Raw genomic sequence first — 19,627 nt, 5'->3', positions numbered from 1 at the left:
TTCACTTTGCCCAAAAAATAAAAATTCTCTGTAAATGATTGAAAATGAATGCAAAAACTAATGCAAAAAGTTATGACAGATTATATCCACTGCGTTAAATAGACGCTTAGCTGTGTTGAACGAAATGCGATTTTTAAATTATTTTACATTTCTACTTTTGACGGTCAAGGTAAATTGCGATACTGCCAACTTAGTTTAGTGGAAGTGAGATTGAAACTAGGTAGACCATGCCCCATGCAACAGAACTTAACTGTTACAAGCACCTAGCATCAAGTCAAGTCAATTTATTTGTTTCAACAGATCAGACATGTCAAAAATGTGGGACGTTAGGTAGGCTATATTGCAGAAGACAATAGCTGTAGAAAGCAAGAGTGAAGATGTATTTCGAGTTGTCATAACTAGGTAGTTCCCAACCTTTTTTATCCGGTGGACCCTTTTAGTCAATATTCAGATTTAAATTCCCCCCTATAAATTTTGTTTGTTAAAAACTCGTTTATGTTAATGTTTTAATCTAAGTCTTGTAAGATAAACTAAACTTTCACTAGTAATAAGCTTTTTAGCCTGTAATATTCCTTTTCATACTAAAGTAATTTAATTAATGAAGAACTTTGCTGAAAAGTATTTTATTTTTCAATAAAAAAACAAAAATGAGATACAAAGACCAGCTGAAAGTCTCCCTCAACCATGCAAACATTGCTCTGGATTCATGAGAACAACTTGCTAGAGACAGATCATTATGGAGAAAAAGAACTAGGGAAGGCACGAAAACGTTCGAAAAAACAGGATACAAAAAGCCCATGAAAAACGAAATACTAGAAAAGAAAAGCTAAAACTACCACGTCTCCCACATTCCATACAATGTAATTTTTTCCCACGTCCTTCCCATCATAGACTGGGCCTCCAAAGCCACATATGACATTACCATCCAAAGCCCAATTCGATAGGACAAGACCTGGAGCCAACGACATTCAAAATATACGAGTCAATGCATTTAATAGTCTGTGTGAAGCTTGTGATTTTTTTGTTTCGATAACTCATGAATGTGATGGAAGAAAATTGGAAAGAGCATAACAAATATCATTCTCCACGTCTAATCTGTTTTTCTGTTTTCTTTTCATCTGCAAGAGCTGAAAAACCTTATTTGCATAGATAAGTGGAAGCAAACGGAAGGATACTTCGAATAGCTTTCTCTGCCACTTTGGGATAGGAATTACACGATAATGGCCAAAATCCAGTGATTAATTTTTTCTCTAAATAAGTCTTTTGTGCAAGAATCCGTTTTGAGTTCTAAAAATTCATTCTGCAATTTATCGGGAAGTTTTTCCATCAACAACGTGAATGAATTTCGTATTAAATCAAGATCATCGTCATAAATTTCAGGAAAATATCGACTGAATTCTAGTTCTAATGCTGTGAGATGTTGCAAAATCAATTTTTTTTTCTAACTCTGGAAGAAGTTGTTCTTTGCCGTCAATAACCAGCACCGATGATAATTATTTAAATATGGTGACATGTTTAATTGTTCAAGCTAACTTTTCTCTTTCCATCATCAAGCTTGCTAGTGAAAGCTTCCAAAGCATCTTTAAATGCTGAGCGGTACTGGCATCTGCTCTTGGAAGGGCCACCAAAGCCTGGCTGGTCGAAAGGTAGAGGTCAAAAAAAACGTAGTTCCCCGTGATTAGGACAGCAGAGCCTTCTAGTACCTTTGCTCGGTTGGTTACGTTTCCTCTTATCGAGTATTTGCAATAAAAAAAAGTAAGCCTGTGTGATAGTTTACATCTATGTCAGTGCACAGTTGCTTAAATAATCGGGAGTTAAGGGCTCCTCCTTAATGCTTTAAAGCTCTGGTCTAGGCCAACTTACTAGGCTTAAAAAGCTTTACAATCCTAAAACCAAATTCCATCCTGAAAATTGCAAAAATCTCCCCTAGTGGGGAATTCCCCCCAGTTGGAAACCACTGTCATAACTCGAAATACATCTTCATTCTTCACAACTTGAGGAATAATATTTGTACATAACTTTCTTCTTACGTCAATTCACAATAACAAAAGAGAACACAGTGCACTGTTAAAATCTGTAAAAACAATTTTTCCTACTTATTGGTTTTCAGATATTTCCACTTTTCTCATGGTACATTTTAACTGAATTTTGAGTAAATATTACCCAATTTTTTTGTAATATTTACTCCAATTTTTGGTAAAAGTTAGCGTGAGAAAAGTGGGAATAACAGAACCAAATTGAGGGTTAATTTTAGAAGCATTTTTAATAGTGCACTGCATATACTGGCGATGGGAAAGAACTTCTTTCCAAGAATAACCAGCTGACTGACAATTAGGTAACAACTAACAATGTCAATAGTAATTTAATAAATAGAACGTAAGCGTTACTTTAATATAGCATCATTCGCCTTGCACTAGCCGAGGCAAATTTTTCTATCCACACATTCAAATCTATGTTTGATTCTGATGACATTATGATCAGATTAGCGATCTTGAATCATGGTGGTTCTAAGTCGCGATTTAACAATTTTCAGCTTTGAAAACGATGTTTCATGAAGTGACAGGCAACGAAAGTGCCAGTTTAATTAGAATCCCAACATTGCTGTGGCAATTGCCCTCGCCATGAATTATGCGGTATGGATCTATCAACGTTGCATCTGGGTCTAAAAAACTAGCGTTTTGCAGCAGTAGCAGTTGCAAGTTGAGATCGTACAGATTAAGGTCGTCACGGTATCACTCGGCTGCATTCATAATGTTGGCAAGGGCATCTTTCGTCCACAATCGTCTTGGAGCTTAATGACTTAGTCCGCGTAGCACAAATGAACTTGCCTGATTTAATCTTGATATTATCGTTTGCTGCATGATATCAAGAACCTGAAATATAAAAAGGCATGGTGAATAAGTTACAAAGTGAGAGCAGATTAGCAGAGTAATTTCGGAGTAGCCTACAAAATATCAAATGCACTTGAGCGAAACGTGTGCTACATTAAATATCGACTGCTATCAAACTATCACAAACCTGAAAGTAAAACTGCACGCGGAAGCGATATTTTCCAGGAATGTTATCAACAGTGTGACGACTTTCGTCAAGTCATTTTGGAATTTTTCTCTTTCGTGGGTTACCAGAGCTGTCAGCATCGATCGGAAAACCGCTATTGGCACACTGTTACGGCTTCATTGAAAACTTCCACAAACTTCTCGTCATTGCAAAGAGCTTTGACTGTTGCAAGCAGGTTTTCCACTCGATTAAAGGATTTAAAGCTAGGTACCACATGCAAGGTTTTGCTTTGGAGTTTATCTGACACTCCTTTGAGAAAGAAGGCATTTGAATAGGCTACCTGAAATGCATAAATAGCCAATGATAAAGGGAAGGTCCATTGAATTGAAAGACAATTTAAAGCTACTTGTCTGAAAATTTTTCTTTTTCGAAAGTATAGTAAATAGATAACGTGCGAATACTAACAAAAATAAAAGAAATTATTATTTTTTTTTAACTGCTGCAAAACTCCAACGAAGATATGTTAAATAGAAAAACTGTGTAGCTCGTTGCTCCCAACGATAAAGATAGCTGTGGTAATAATGCTGTAATCGTTGTTTTCTATTCTTCGGCCTCATTGCAAAATCAGGTGGCCTCAAACAAGGATGTGTTCTTGCACCTACATGTTTTTCGCTGTGTGTGGCTGCAATGCTAAACGAGGTCCCACGAACAACCCCTGGTATCAACATGCGCTGTCGCATGGACGGAGGGCTCTTCAATCTTGCTCGCTTTCGTGCAAAGTCAAAAACCTCTGCTCATACAATTCATGCGTTACAGTTTGCCGATGACAATGCCACACCTGCTTGGACTCATAGCATCTTTTTACATATAAGCTAGGTGGGCAATTGCCCACCTAGTGCCTTCGCTTGCCCCCCTAGCCCTTTCTTTGCCCCCTAGTTGGAAACTAGGTGGGCAATTTTTAAGACTTAATTTTTGTTTAAGTTTGATCTTAGTTTGATCTTAAAACAGCAAATCTGTAGTTTTTCTACATTCTTGTGGAACACTTCATTTATGCGATCTATCAGCGCTACCGAACGTGGGAATTCGTTGTATTTCATTGCAGTTATTTTTGTATGTTTATGCTATAGCAACATAGGGTGGCATCACTAGATGCCTACATCATTTCTTAGGAACGAAACCTGCCTACCAACGCAACTACTTCGCGATTCTCACAGCTTTTACCATTAATGAGTCATAGACCCAGGAAGCTGACTTGAGAGTGTAACCCTACCCTTATGTCATCAAAGTAGTCCTTTCCAATTTTGATAAAAGTGATTCGGCGATAGCTTCTTGACGAAAAATGATAGGGAATATGTACTAGAGATGCAGCGAACCCAAAATTTTGGTGCTCTTCCACAAGACGCCCTGTTGGTCAACCGGACAAAATGATGACGTCATAAAACGTCACACACATTGGAATATACTATTATGAAGGAGGAAATGCGGGGTGGAAATGCAATGAAACACACCAGAAGAAGTTCTTTTATTTTGCATCATCAGCACATGTGAAAAAAAAAAAACAACAAAAAAACAATACAGGATTATAATGTGTGGTGTTTTAGCTTATTTGACATTGAACGGTGTCGGAGTTAAAGTATAGGCTACAACATAAAAAAAACAAAAACAATATACATGCGAAATTTAACAGTACATTATGAAAATAGGAGTACAGAAATGATGTAGAAATACAAAGTGGCATATACAATATACATACAACACACAACACAGCATACTGGTAAGACAAAAGCGAATATAGGCTACAATAATTAGCGAAATACGGTGACAATACGCAGAAACAGTTTGATGGTATTACATTAGTTACTTATTCCCAGACATTAAGTGCAGTTTTAATTTTTTAGAAAACATACTAATTGTTTGAGCTTTTCTTAGCTGTTCCGGTAACTTGTTCCAAGTGTTTGTTCCAAGAAATTTAATTGGACGTTGGCCAAGCTTTGTATGCATTCTTGGTTTAAAAAGTAAATCTTTCTTAGCACCTCTGGTGTTATAGTTATGAGTTTCATTACTAGGACGAAAGTACTCAAAAAAAAATTGCTGGTAGATGTCCTTTATTGCATTTATAAACAAACTTACATACTTCTATTAAAAATATGTCTTCGACTTGTAGCAAGTTGATTTTATTGAAAAGAGATTTGGTGGGAATTCTGTCCTTAATCTTGGTGAAGTTTAAACAGCGAATGATGCGATTGTGTACCAGATTTAAAGGATACAGTTCCGTTTTGGACGCACGACCCCAACAGATTATACCATACATTAGGTGAGAGTGAACTAGAGCATAGTAAACTGCTCTTAATGCCTGGGAACTTACGCACTTTCTCAATCGATATAGAGCACCACAGCTTTGAGAAAGTTTTGTTGAAATTATATTGATGTGCTGTTTCCATGATAACGACTCATCAAATGTTATTCCTAAGTATTTGTAGGTGTTTGTGCGTTGCAAACTGGTATATTGAAAAGTTATTTCTAGATTTGAATTTTCTCGGACAGACTTTGACCCAAACAACATGTATTTGGTTTTGCTTACATTAATTGTTAACTTGTTTGTATGCATCCAGTTTTGAATCATTAGGAGGTTAGAATTCACTTTTTCTTGCAATCTAGTAGGGCTTTTATCCTTAATACATAATAGTGTATCATCAGCAAACAAACGAGTCTCAAATTCTGAAGCGTGATTAAGGTCATTAATGTAGATAATGAACAACAGTGGACCAAGAACTGAGCCTTGGGGTACACCACATTTGATTTCTTCATATTTAGAGTTTGTAGTACCAATCTGCACAAACTGGTAACGGTGATTTAAGTAAGACTTTAATAATTTGTAAGCACTTCCTCTGATGCCATAATAATCTAGTTTCTTTAAAAGGATTCTATGGTCAACAGTGTCAAATGCTTTGGCAAGATCTATAAATATACTACATGTAGTAAAACCATCATCACAATTTTGTAGTAGTTGTTCATAGATATCCGTAGCAGCTAATGTGGTTGAATGACCAGCTCGGAAACCAAACTGTTGCTGGGACAAAACATTGAATTTTTCAAAAAAATTTACTAACCTTTTATGAAGGATTTTTTCAAAGATTTTAGAGAAACATGTTAAGATGGAAATAGGCCTGTATTGACCAACTTTATTTTTTGCTCCCCCTTTATGAAGGGGTATCACTCTTGCAGTTTTATAGCTATCAGGAAATTTACCAATTGTCATAGATTCATTTATTATAGAAGCTAAGATTGGGCTTATGACATACTTCAATATTTTTATTGTTTTAATAGTGATGCCATCTGGACCAGTTGCTTTATTGTTATTTAAGTTATTGACAATGCTTAAAATTTCCATTTCATCAGTATCTTCTAGGTGCATGGAATTGAGAAGTCTGCCTCTCATCAGGGACAATGGATTAGAAGTGGTTTTTGGAACTTTAGCTGCAAGTGAAGGTCCCACTTGAGTAAAATATGTGTTAAATGCATTACTTATTTGCACCGGGTCGGTTGTAACTTCATGACCATTACTTAATGAAAAGTTGGTTGCATATTGTATATTATGTTTTTTGTTTGTACGGCCAGTAATTTCATTTATTATTTTCCATGTGTTGCTAGAGTTGTTTCTTTCTTTGTTTATTGAGGTTTTATAATAATTAGATTTCGATTTCTCTTTCACATGAGTAAGCAGATTTCTATATTTTTTGTACTTGGTGTATAAATCATTACTCTTAAAGTTACATTCACATAGTTGCTTGAACATTTTATTCCTCGTTTTGATGGAGCATAGAATACCTCTTGACAACCATGGCCTCAAATATAACCGGCTCTCTTTTTTGCTGAGTTTAGTATAAGGCATATGCTTCATAGGCATATGCAGAAGGAAATTGTCTCCCATTTACTGATTTGTTTTTCAATTTAAACAAATTTGCAATCGTTGAAAAGCACAAGCATAGATCTAACCAACTAAGTTAATACCAAGTCCCAAAATATTACTAGCTCCATTTGGTGGCCACCTAAACTTGACCAAATTCAAACCATAATCAAAAGTTTATTTGCAATGATAAAAACATTAAACGATAGCCAATTAAAAGAACATGTTACTGTTTATTGAAGGGCTAACTTTCATTGTTATACCTTATTTAATATATGAGCAATCGTTGTTCGAAGACAGCCCCCCAACGAAGCTTTTGCCCAATGCATTTCAATGGCGAATCGATCGTCTTCCAGTTCACGCCCTGCGTGATCACGATAATTAATTGTCTCTCATTTATTCATTTCTTGCTCAATTCCAACAGATTTGCTATCGTTGAAAAGCACAAGCATAGATCTAACCAACTAAGTTAATACCAAGTCCCAAAATACTACTAGCTCCATCTGGTGGCCACCTAAACTTGACCAAATTCAAACCATTATCAAAAGTTTATTTGCAATGATAAACACATTAAACGACAGCCAATTAAAAGAACATGTTATTGTTTATTGAAGTGCTAACTTTCATTTTTATATCTTATTCAATATGCGCGCAATCGTTGTTCGAAGACAGCCCCCCAACGAAGCTTTTGCCCAATGCATTTCAATGGCGAATCGATCGTCTTCCAGTTCACGCCCTGCGTGATCACGATAATTAATTGTCTCCCATTTATTCATTTCTTGCTCAATTTCAACAGATTTGCTATCGTTGAAAAGCACAAGCATAGATCTAACCAACTAAGTTAATACCAAGTCCCAAAATACTACTAGCTCTACCTGGTGGCCACCTAAACTTGACCAAATTCAAACCATTATCAAAAGTTTATTTGCAATGTTAAAAACATTAAACGACAGCCAATTAAAAGAACATGTTACTGTTTATTGAAGGACTAACTTTCATTGTTATACCTTTTTTAATATATGAGCAATCGTTGTTCGAAGACAGCCCCCCAACGAAGCTTTTGCCCAATGCATTTCAATGGCGAATCGATCGTCTTCCAGTTCACGCCCTGCGTGATCAATGGCGAATCGATCGTCTTCCAGTTCACGCCCTGCGTGATCACGATAATTAATTGTCTTCCATTTATTCATTTCTTGCTCAATTTCAACAGATTTGCTATCGTTGAAAAGCACAAGCATAGATCTAACCAACTAAGTTAATACCAAGTCCCACAATACTACTACCTCTATCTGGTGGCCACCTAAACTTGACCAAATTCAAACCATTCTCAAAAGTTTATTTGCAATGGAAAAAACATTAAACGACAACCAATTAAAAGAACATGTTACTGTTTATTGAAGTGCTAACTTTCATTTTTATATCTTATTCAATATGCGCGCAATCGTTGTTCGAAGACAGCCCCCCAACGAAGCTTTTACCCAATGCATTTCAATGACGAATCGATCGTCCTCCAGTTCACGCCCTGCGTGATCAATGGCGAATCGATCGTCTTCCAGTTCAAGCCCTGCGTGATCACGATAATTATTCGTCTCCCATTTATTCATTTCTTGCTCAATTTCAACAGATTTGCTATCGTTGAAAAGCACAAGCATAGATCTAACCAACTAAGTTAATACCAAGTCCCAAAATACTACTAGCTCCATCTGGTGGTTACCTAAACTTGACCAAATTCAAACCATTATCAAAAGTTTATTTGCAATGATAAAAACATTAAACGACAACCAATTAAAAGAACATGTTATTGTTTATTGAAGTGCTAACTTTCATTTTTATATCTTATTCAATATGCGCGCAATCGTTGTTCGAAGACAGCCCCCCAACGAAGCTTTTGCCCAATGCATTTCAATGGCGAATCGATCGTCTTCCAGTTCACGCCCTGCGTGATCAATGGCGAATCGATCGTCTTCCAGTTCAAGTCCTGCGTGATCACGATAATTATTCGTCTCCCATTTATTCATTTCTTGCTTAATTTCAAATAATTTGCTATCATTGAAAAGCACAAGCATAGATCTAACCAACTAAGTTAATACCAAGTCCCAAAATACTACTAGCTCCATCTGGTGGCTACCTAAACTTGACCAAATTCAAACCATTATCAAAAGTTTATTTGCAATGATAAAAACATTAAACGACAACCAATTAAAAGAACATGTTATTGTTTATTGAAGGGCTAACTTTCATTTTTATATCTTATTCAATATGCGCGCAATCGTTGTTCGAAGACAGCCCCCCAACGAAGCTTTTGCCCAATGCATTTCAATGGCGAATCGATCGTCTTCCAGTTCACGCCCTGCGTGATCACGATAATTAATTGTCTCCCATTTATTCATTTCTTGCTCAATTTCAACAGATTTGCTATCGTTGAAAAGCACAAGCATAGATCTAACCAACTAAGTTAATACCAAGTCCCAAAATACTACTAGCTCCACCTGGTGGCCACCTAAACTTGACCAAATTCAAACCATTATCAAAAGTTTATTTGCAATGATAAAAACATTAAACGACAACCAATTAAAAGGACATGTTACTGTTTATTGAAGGGCTAACTTTCATTGTTATACCTTATTTAATATATGAGCAATCGTTGTTCGAAGACAGCCCTCCAACGAAGCTTTTGCCCAATGCATTTCAATGGCGAATCGATCGTCTTCCAGTTCACGCCCTGCGTGATCACGATAATCAATTGTCTCCCATTTATTCATTTCTTGCTCAATTTTAACAGATTTGCTATCGTTGAAAAGCACAAGCATAGATCTAACCAACTAAGTTAATACCAAGTCCCAAAATACTACTAGCTCCAGCTGGTGGCCAGGGGCGCCGGAAGCGAGGGTTAATAAGTTAATACCAAGGCATTCGCCCCCCCTGCCCTCAAATTTTCTGCAGATGGAGGGGCACGGGGGCAATGGTGCCCTTTTAAAGTCATGTAAGCTACTGCACATTTTGCAATATAACAATTTCTGCTATTCGATTTTAGCCTAATTATAATCTTTCATTTTTGCCTCAAAATAATATTTACGGCACAAAACTTTGCAACACAGTACAGGCCTTAAAACTCGTTTTTTTTTTCGACAGCCGTCGTGGCCTACCGGGAGCTCCTTCTCGGCGGCCAAATCTGCGTGCTTGGAGGCCAAAATACAAATAACGATAGCACAAGTAAATAGAATTAAACTTGCAACAATGCTAAAATGATCACTTGGCGTTATTGAAGTCTGGGCCTGGGCGACGTCCTACAATAGAATCGCTGCACCACGCAAACTGCTTTATCGGGATTGTAATTCAGTACGTACTATTCAAACGACACTCGCACGAGTGTCTCCAATGTGGCTGATTTTATAAAAGTTCGCTACTCCCCTAGAATTCTTTTTAGCAACGAAAAACAACGTTCGACATGTGTTGACGATGACGACAAGGTAATAAAATAAGTATTTCAATGATTAAAACATTACTTGTAGGCTTTAACTGCCCTTTATCAGAACTGACTATGCACTAGCAAGTGCGAAATATTTTTTCTGTTACATCTACTGACATCTGATCCTGTTTCCTTAGCAATTGAGGTTTTAGCTATTTCAATGATGTACATTACTAAAAGACATTACTAAAAGAAGCATAATTTTTGCAAAATATGATCAAAAAATGTTTTCCCCATTGATGTGAACTAACTTTGTTCTCCTTTTTAACAACGGTTCAATGTCCGACAACATCGAATCGACATAAAAACGACAATATTGCCAGATGATGTAAATTAGCAATTCGGATTAAGACTTTGTTAAAATAAACGTCGGGAATTACAAACAAGACTTACAGCGCTGGCGATCGCAGATGGATATTCCATCAATAACAAATATTCCCCACACAATGCAACAGTGGCGATTATGACGCGCTGACCTAACTTTGCGTCACTCTTTGATACTGCATGTTTTCAACAGTTAATCCACGATCATTGTATTGCGAAATTAAATAATTGGCTAGGAGAGACCAGCGGCCAAACTTGGCCGATTGAGGAGGTAGCACCGGCGGTTCATTCAAGCACTACTTAGCGGCCATGGCCGCAGGCTGCTTTAAGGCTTGACAGTAGGTTACATCATTATAAAATAGCATGATGCCCTTCTTTGTATACCGGACACTTGTAGGCTATCATTACTCAATACATAGTGAGCTGATAGATTAGCATTATCGCTATGTCTTATCTTAAAACTTGAAAAAAAATTGGCCTTTTAGTAAACAAAAGTGCCCTTTTTTCGTAATCTTGCCCCCCCAATCAAAAATCGTTCCGGCGCCCCTGCTGGTGGCCACCTAAACTTGACCAAATTCAAACCATTGTCAAAAGTTTATTTGCAATGATAAACACATTAAACGACAACCAATTAAAAGGACATGTTACTGTTTATTGAAGGGCTAACTTTCATTGTTATACCTTATTTAATATATGAGCAATCGTTGTTCGAAGACAGCCCCCCAACGAAGCTTTTGCCCAATGCATTTCAATGGCGAATCGATCGTCTTCCAGTTCACGCCCTGCGTGATCATTGGCGAATCGATCGTCTTTCAGTTCACGCCCTGCATGTTCACGATAATTAATTGTCTCCCATTTATTCATTTCTTACTCAATTTTAACAGATTTGCTATCGTTGAAAAGCACAAGCATAGATCTAACCAACTAAATTAATACCAAGTCCCAAAATACTACTAGCTCCATCTGGTGGCCACCTAAACTTGACCAAATTCAAACCATTATCAAAAGTTTATTTGCAATGATAAAAACATTAAATGACAACCAATTAAAAGAACATGTTACTGTTTATTGAAGTGCTAACTTTCATTTTTATATCTTATTTAATATATGAGCAATCGTTGTTCGAAGACAGCCCCCCAACGAAGCTTTTGCCCAATGCATTTCAATGACAAATCGATCGTCTTTCTGGATTCACATTGCGTGATCGCGATGATTAATCCCATTTATATTGAAAAAATGCTAAAGTCATAAAAAGGATTAGGATCAGGCACACAAATAGCCTAATTGGTGGTGTAATGGCTTGTCCGAATCAAGTAATGTAACAAACACTGATCAATAGGAAAGCGATGTGTGCACTAGAGCAGTGTAGAACTTTGATCCTTTGTGAGGTCGTGGGAGAATTTTTGTCACTCGGCCCTCAGTCGACATCAACTGGAAAAGCTCGGTTGAGGAAGCAAGTGATGTCAGCTCCAAGTGCAGGAGCCAGAAAATTGTTCCTATTTGGATGGAGAAACCTCTGCAAATAATAAAAAGCAACAACAACCAGCGAGACAGTGGGTGCGGATCCTTATGTTTTGTTCAATGCTTAGCCAAGAAATTTTTTCACAACAGATAGGCTAAGCCTAATAAACCTAGGCTTAAATATGGATCAAAGGAAAGTAACGAAACCGTAATGAAATGACTTGGGCTTGCATTCTCGTGTTCTTTCATTACCACACGAAGTCATTTTCCCAAAGGCATCCGTGTGTGTAAACAAAATGATTCATAGGTCCAAATTTTAAACGTTGACACACAAAAATAATGTTACAAACGTAAGTTAAAAAAATTATTTTGTTTCATCTGACATTGCACTTTTTTTAGCCTAATTTGTTTGTTATAGAATAAATATCACAAAGTATGTGGGCAGCAACTCTTTTTTATCATTAGGTAGCCCTGAAAAGAGCTGTTTTTTTTTGGCAAATGGACGATGTGGCGGCTACAGTAAGGGGTAGGACTCCCTTATGGCGCATAGAACTTCAGGAAAATGTCGTCCCCGTGGAAACTGATGTCGCCACATAAATTCATCAAGATACCCAGGTATCATGTGCCTTGTGGTGCCACCCATTCTTTTAAATTTCCGTTTACAATTCAGCCACAGGTTTTCAATGTGGCTCGTATGAACCCCTGTGGCCGAAACATAATGATGGTGATTGTTGACCGTTTGGTGGCGATATCCAAGATCTAAAAAAATACGAAAGCAACTTTAAATAAATTTCAGCGTAAAATGCTTGCTGCAACGGCTTCCAAATAGAAATAACAAAAACATGTTAAATTGATAAATTTATTTTTAATGGATGCATAATTCTTTTGACATGAGCCATCGTGCTTTTTGAAAAGGAGCTGTGCAGTTAAGTGGCGAGGTCAGTTGATTGTTTTTTCTGCTCCCAAAGTAACTTTAAATGGTTAACTGTTGTTAACAGTTTTTACACTATGAATAAGTTGTATCAAGTGGGACCTGGCATGACAGTTTAAGCCATATGGTTGGGTCTGATGCTATCACAACAGAAAAGTACATATTGTACTGTGATATGTCTTCAGACAAGCTAAACACAAACTGGTGTTTGAATGACCAATGGGCTGTGCAAGCAATCACTTTTGGGACATATTCCTACGTTATTTTAAGGCTGAAAGGAATTTTTTTCACTTAAAAAGTATTTTTCACTAGGGATGTAGATAAGAGCTACTGCTTTATTTTGTACAATCTTGAAAAGCCTTATTACACTACACTTTGCTATAGATCATGGCAAAAGTATATAGGCTACCTTTTTAGATTTTAATTCATTGAACCTTTAAAGTGTCTTATTTCATCATGTCTGAAAAGAAAAGCGGGTCTATTTATTGATGAAAACCAAGAAAACAAGTTCTGCTTCTTTTTCTCTTGAGTCTCTTTCATTCCATCATACCCTTGACAATCAATTGATGTATCTAGCAAAGTGTCCCCTGGGACATAGCCCCTTGTCCCATTGATCATGTATGTAAGCAACCTATGGGACAGTTATCTGACACTTTTTAATAATGAAAAAAAAAAGCAATAAAGAATATTAGCCTACAGTCATCACTGTTTTGATTTCATGTTATGAAACAATGACTAAACTTTGCAATAAAATTGCTTTAGTTCATGATTTGCTTTAAAATAACGTTTATTAGAAATAATGTCATATTCGTCCCATAGGTGCCACATCTCCCCTACACATTTTTACTCTCAGTACACCTAGTCTACACAAATGTTTAATCTACATGCACTTTATGTACTTCATTCAATCCATTTAATGTTTAACATAATCTACGTTAAGTGTTTACATGTTAGTGTATGTCATTTTAAAATAGAACTACAAGAAACACTCACTAGACAAGTTGGAGTATCCACCCCATTCATCGAAATGAATCTCTGTTCCTGGTGCGATGTGGCGTAGAATTTCTGCCTCCAGTGTAGCCCTGTCCCGCCGCGATACCATTACGATGAAGCATTCTCTAATAGCACAATTTTACTAGGGACATCTACAGGCATTGAGAAGCAAAAGAACGTGCCCTAAGGAGGGTGGGTTAAATACAAGTGTTGTCAAATATTCCTTCAAATCCCAAGCCCAAGTGATATTGCTCACCTGCTCGAACGTAGTTGACTAGGCGTAGGTATAGTTGTTGTGCGTAAACATGCACATAATATATAACTTACTTTGTTGTGGTGTCAATCCCGCCAAAAATCCACTGCTGTGGCACTGGGCGCCCTTGTGAGTTTCCTCGTTTTCGTCTGGCCACCAAGGACTCATCGATAGCGACGATGTGGCCAGGTCCACCGATTTGATGCTGATTCCTCAACAAATCCTCCGAACAGATCTGTACGTTATCAACAAATGGCGAATATTCGTGTTCATCAATAGTGATGGTGTGGCCTGAAGCCACATAGTATGCTTTTCGTACAAGCACGAATATTTGTTGTTCCAAAACCGTTTGTGTTTGAATATATTGCTTGGAGACCCAGGGCCTATGAGAGGGGGGTACTGAGGGTACGGCGTACCCTTGAGGGCCCAGGCCTGTGATTGTTGGGAGGCCCGAAATTGTGATTTTATACTTTACGCGAAAAAATGATGGTTAAAACCACCCTAAACGACTAAAAAGCATAAAAGTTGTTATCCTTTAGTCCTGGGGGGCCCGTAATGTAGCAAAAGGGCCCGGAAAAGTAATTGAGTGCATTGCGCGCAAATTAGGGGCCCAAAGTGGTGATTTATTGCTTTACGAGCAAAAATGTTCCGTTTTAAAGCACCCAAAATTAAATCGTAAAAGTTGGTTTTTCTCCTGTTCGGGGGAGGAGGACATAGGGAAGCAAAAGCAGGGTTGAGAAACACCCGGGCTTTTTTTAAAAATCTCGGGTGTTTTTGGGCTTTTTTGTGTTTTTTAAAAATTATTTGAAAAAGGTAGTTTCACGCTTATTTCACTTCAAAATGAATTTCGGAGTTGGAGCAAGAGCCGGAGTCAATACTTTCGGAGCAGGAACGGAACCGAGTCAAAAAAAAGTAACTTCGTTCACCTCTTCTAGGCATGTGGTGAATACAAAAGTTAATGAAGAAAGCTTATTGGTCAGACGATTAATTTGATGATGTTTTGACAAGATGTTATGTTTGAGCCTTGGTAGAGAGCTTGACTTGTTGTACCAGACCTACATATAACACTCAGTAACGTTAGTGGATTTAACATTCTTTATTAAACACACAAAACAACAAGAAAAAAACTACTAAATCCAACGTTTTCGACACCAAATCATAGTGTTCTCATCAGGATTGATTATAGGCTACATCTAAGAGAAATAAATGAAAAAATTTGAAAATTTTGCATTAAAGCTGTAAGCTACAAGCGACACCTCTCAACAGCACCGGCATCAACAACTGACACACGAATTCAATGCAGGATAGCCTACGCAAATTGGCGAGGGACAGATCACATGATAGGCTATGCACAACACAAAACACTAAATAATAGTTTTATTGCAGCCTGATGCTATTATTGCGCACAGATGACCAATTCTGCAGTAAAATGTTGTATGGTGTGCAATTCGCCAAAGCAAAATCACGCGCTTTGCCAAAAACAAAGGGGGCCAGGAGTGAGAGGGGGGCCCGGAATGACTCTTCGTACCCCTACTGAAAATTTTTCTTTTGATAATGGTCTGAATTTGGTTAAGTTTAGATGGCCACCAGATGGAGCTAGTAGTATTTTGGGACTTGGTATTAACTTAGTTGGTTAGACCTATGCTTGTGCTTTTCAACGATAGCAAATCTGTTGAAATTGAGCAAGTTTCAATATAAATGGGAGACAATTAATCATCGCGATCACGCAATGTAAATCCAGAAAGACGATCGATTTGTCATTGAAATGCATTGTGCAAAAGCTTCGTTGGGGGGCTGTCTTCGAACAACGATTGCGCGCATATTGAATAAGATATAAAAATGAAAGTTAGCCCTTCAATAAACAGTAACATGTTCTTTTAATTGGCTGTCGTTTAATGTTTTTTCCATTGCAAATAAACTTTTGACAATGGTTTGAATTTGGTCAAGTTTAGGTGGCCACCAGATGGAGCTAGTAGTATTGTGGGACTTGGTATTAACTTAGTTGGTTAGATCTATGCTTGTGCTTTTCAACGATAGCAAATCTGTTGAAATTGAGCAAGAAATGAATAAATGGAAGACAATTAATTATCGTGAACATGCAGGGCGTGAACTGGAAGACGATCGATTCGCCATTGAAATGCATTGGGCAAAAGCTTCGTTGGGGGGCTGTCTTCGAACAACGATTGCTCATATATTAAATAAGGTATAACAATGAAAGTTAGCCCTTCAATAAACAGTAACATGTTCTTTTAATTGGTTGTCGTTTAATGTGTTTATCATTGCAAATAAACTTTTGATAATGGTTTGAATTTGGTCAAGTTTAGGTGGCCACCAGGTGGAGCAAGTAGTATTTTGGGACTTGGTATTAACTTAGTTGGTTAGATCTATGCTTGTGCTTTTCAACGATAGCAAATCTGTTGAAATTAAGCAAGAAATGAATAAATGGGAGACGAATAATTATCGTGATCACGCAGGGCTTGAACTGGAAGACGATCGATTCGCCATTGATCACGCAGGGCGTGAACTGGAAGACGATCGATTCGCCATTGAAATGCATTGGGCAAAAGCTTCGTTGGGGGGCTGTCTTCGAACAACGATTGCGCGCATATTGAATAAGATATAAAAATGAAAGTTAGCACTTCAATAAACAATAACATGTTCTTTTAATTGGCTGTCGTTTAATGTTTTTATCATTGCAAATAAACTTTTGATAATGGTTTGAATTTGGTCAAGTTTAGGTGGCCACCAGATGGAGCTAGTAGTATTTTGGGACTTGGTATTAACTTAGTTGGTTAGATCTATGCTTGTGCTTTTCAACGATAGCAAATCTGTTGAAATTGAGCAAGAAATGAATAAATGGAAGACAATTAATTATCGTGAACATGCAGGGCGTGAACTGGAAGACGATCGATTCGCCATTGATCACGCAGGGCGTGAACTGGAAGACGATCGATTCGCCATTGAAATGCATTGGGCAAAAGCTTCGTTGGGGGGCTGTCTTCGAACAACGATTGCTCATATATTAAATAAGGTATAACAATGAAAGTTAGCCCTTCAATAAACAGTAACATGTCCTTTTAATTGGTTGTCGTTTAATGTGTTTATCATTGCAAATAAACTTTTGATAATGGTTTGAATTTGGTCAAGTTTAGGTGGCCACCAGATGGAGCTAGTAGTATTTTGGGACTTGGTATTAATTTAGTTGGTTAGATATATGCTTGTGCTTTTCAACGATAGCAAATCTTTTGAAATTGAGCAAGAAATGAATAAATGGGAGACGAATAATTATCGCGATCACGCAGGGCGTGAACTGGAAGACGATCGATTCGCCATTGAAATGCATTGGGCAAAAGCTTCGTTGGGGGGCTGTCTTCGAACAACGATTGCGCGCATATTGAATAAGATATAAAAATGAAAGTTAGCACTTCAATAAACAATAACATGTTCTTTTAATTGGTTGTCGTTTAATGTTTTTATCATTGCAAATAAACTTTTGATAATGGTTTGAATTTGGTCAAGTTTAGGTGGCCACCAGATGGAGCTAGTAGTATTTTAGGACTTGGTATTAACTTAGTTGGTTAGATCTATGCTTGTGCTTTTCAACGATAGCAAATCTGTTGAAATTGAGCAGGAAATGAATAAATGAGAGACAATTAATTATCGTGATCACGCAGGGCTTGAACTGGAAGACGATCGATTCGCCATTGAAATGCATTGGGCAAAAGCTTCGTTGGGGGGCTGTCTTCGAACAACGATTGCGCGCATATTGAATAAGATATAAAAATGAAAGTTAGCCCTTCAATAAACAGTAACATGTTCTTTTAATTGGCTGTCGTTTAATGTTTTTATCATTGCAAATAAACTTTTGATAATGGTTTGAATTTGGTCAAGTTTAAGTGGCCACCAGATGGAGCTAGTAGTATTTTGGGACTTGGTATTAACTTAGTTGGTTAGATCTATGCTTGTGCTTTTCAACGATCGCAAATTTGTTTAAATTGAAAAACAAATCAGTAAATGGGAGACAATTTCCTTCTGGTGTGTTTCATTGCATTTCCACCCCGCATTTCCTCCTTCATAATAGTCCATTCCAATGTGTGTGACGTTTTACGATGTCATCATTTTGTACGGTTGACCAACAGGGCGTCTTGTGGAAGAGCACCAAAATTTTTATCCGCACACCGCACCGCAACTGACTCATCTATCCGCGCACCGCACCGCACACCGCAATTTATCTGGAACTTTGACACTGCACCGCACCGCACACCGCAAATTACAAAATTAAAAAAAAATATTTTAACGAGTTATTGTTTAGAAAGTCAATTGTAGGAAAAAGCATCCATGGCATATAACTGGTAACCTAGTACCAATACAGTTGTGCACTAATTGGCCAGGCTAACCAGATCATATTCTCTTATCAGCAATGCATCTAAGTTCTAAGACATAATACAAACTAAGACAAATAGAATGTTCCTGGATCCAGTATCAGGACTTTTGAACACTTTTTGTAAGCAATAATGCAATTATAATGCCAGTGGCTATATGAACTACACACACAAGAGTAAAACTTATAGCCTGAACTCACTGGGCTAACTGATATAGTAAATAATGCGGTAGTTGCGCTAGGCCTATAGCCTGGTAACTGAGCTTATCAGCTAGGCTACTAACCAAAAACATTCGTACAGCTTCCCTGACAAGCAAGCCCTAAAACCCTGTCAACTGCAAGCCATTTGCAATTTGCATTTGCATAGCTTTCCATCTTAGGGTTTCCGAAGGGAAAAATAACTGATCCGTGTTTCCAATTTAAATTTGAAGTTTCATAGCTGATTCTTGAAAAGTTGAAAGTTTACGTTTACGAAAGTTTAATTTCTTGAAAGTTTACGTTTACGAAAAATTAATTTCTTGAAAGTTTACGCGGCAAGCGGCGCGGCGCGGCTTTGTCATTTCAACCTTCCACGCGGCGCGGCGCGGCACGCGGCGAAAAAGTCAAAAGCGGCCGCGTACGCGGCGCGGCGCGGCGCGGCTTGCATCACTACCAGACATACATTCGAAATATCTTAAATAAAACTATGATCCGCAACACGTGCCACTTAAATTTTACATGCATCGGATTCAGTATTAAATTACCTTTCCAGGGATGTGCACCAATATGTGCGCATATGGAAGGAACTCCTAGCAGAACGCTTCAAAGATGGAGGATATATTTACGATAAACATTAAAATAATACGATTTTTGCCTAATTGACACCTCTTCAAACATCTTGGAATAAAACTATAATCCGCAACACGTGCCAC

General features: G+C 37.6%; 1 long non-coding RNA gene across 1 annotated transcript; it reads right to left on the bottom strand.

Annotated features, from left to right (window-relative positions):
- Positions 1 to 7,542: 7,542 nt before the first annotated feature.
- On the bottom strand, positions 7,543 to 19,079 carry LOC145780818 (uncharacterized). Its single transcript, XR_014290675.1, has 3 exons — positions 19,001 to 19,079; positions 7,912 to 8,054; positions 7,543 to 7,640 (listed from the first exon to the last, which is right to left on the bottom strand). It is a non-coding gene; the product is annotated as an uncharacterized LOC145780818 (long non-coding RNA).
- Between the last annotated feature and the right edge of the window lie 548 nt (positions 19,080 to 19,627).

The sequence above is a fragment of the Aplidium turbinatum genome, chromosome 12, assembly GCF_918807975.1.
Source record: "Aplidium turbinatum chromosome 12, kaAplTurb1.1, whole genome shotgun sequence".
In the NCBI taxonomy this organism is placed as follows: domain Eukaryota; kingdom Metazoa; phylum Chordata; class Ascidiacea; order Aplousobranchia; family Polyclinidae; genus Aplidium; species Aplidium turbinatum.
The sequence above is the reverse complement of the archived record's forward strand: the minus strand, read 5'-3'. Positions and strand labels throughout refer to the sequence as shown.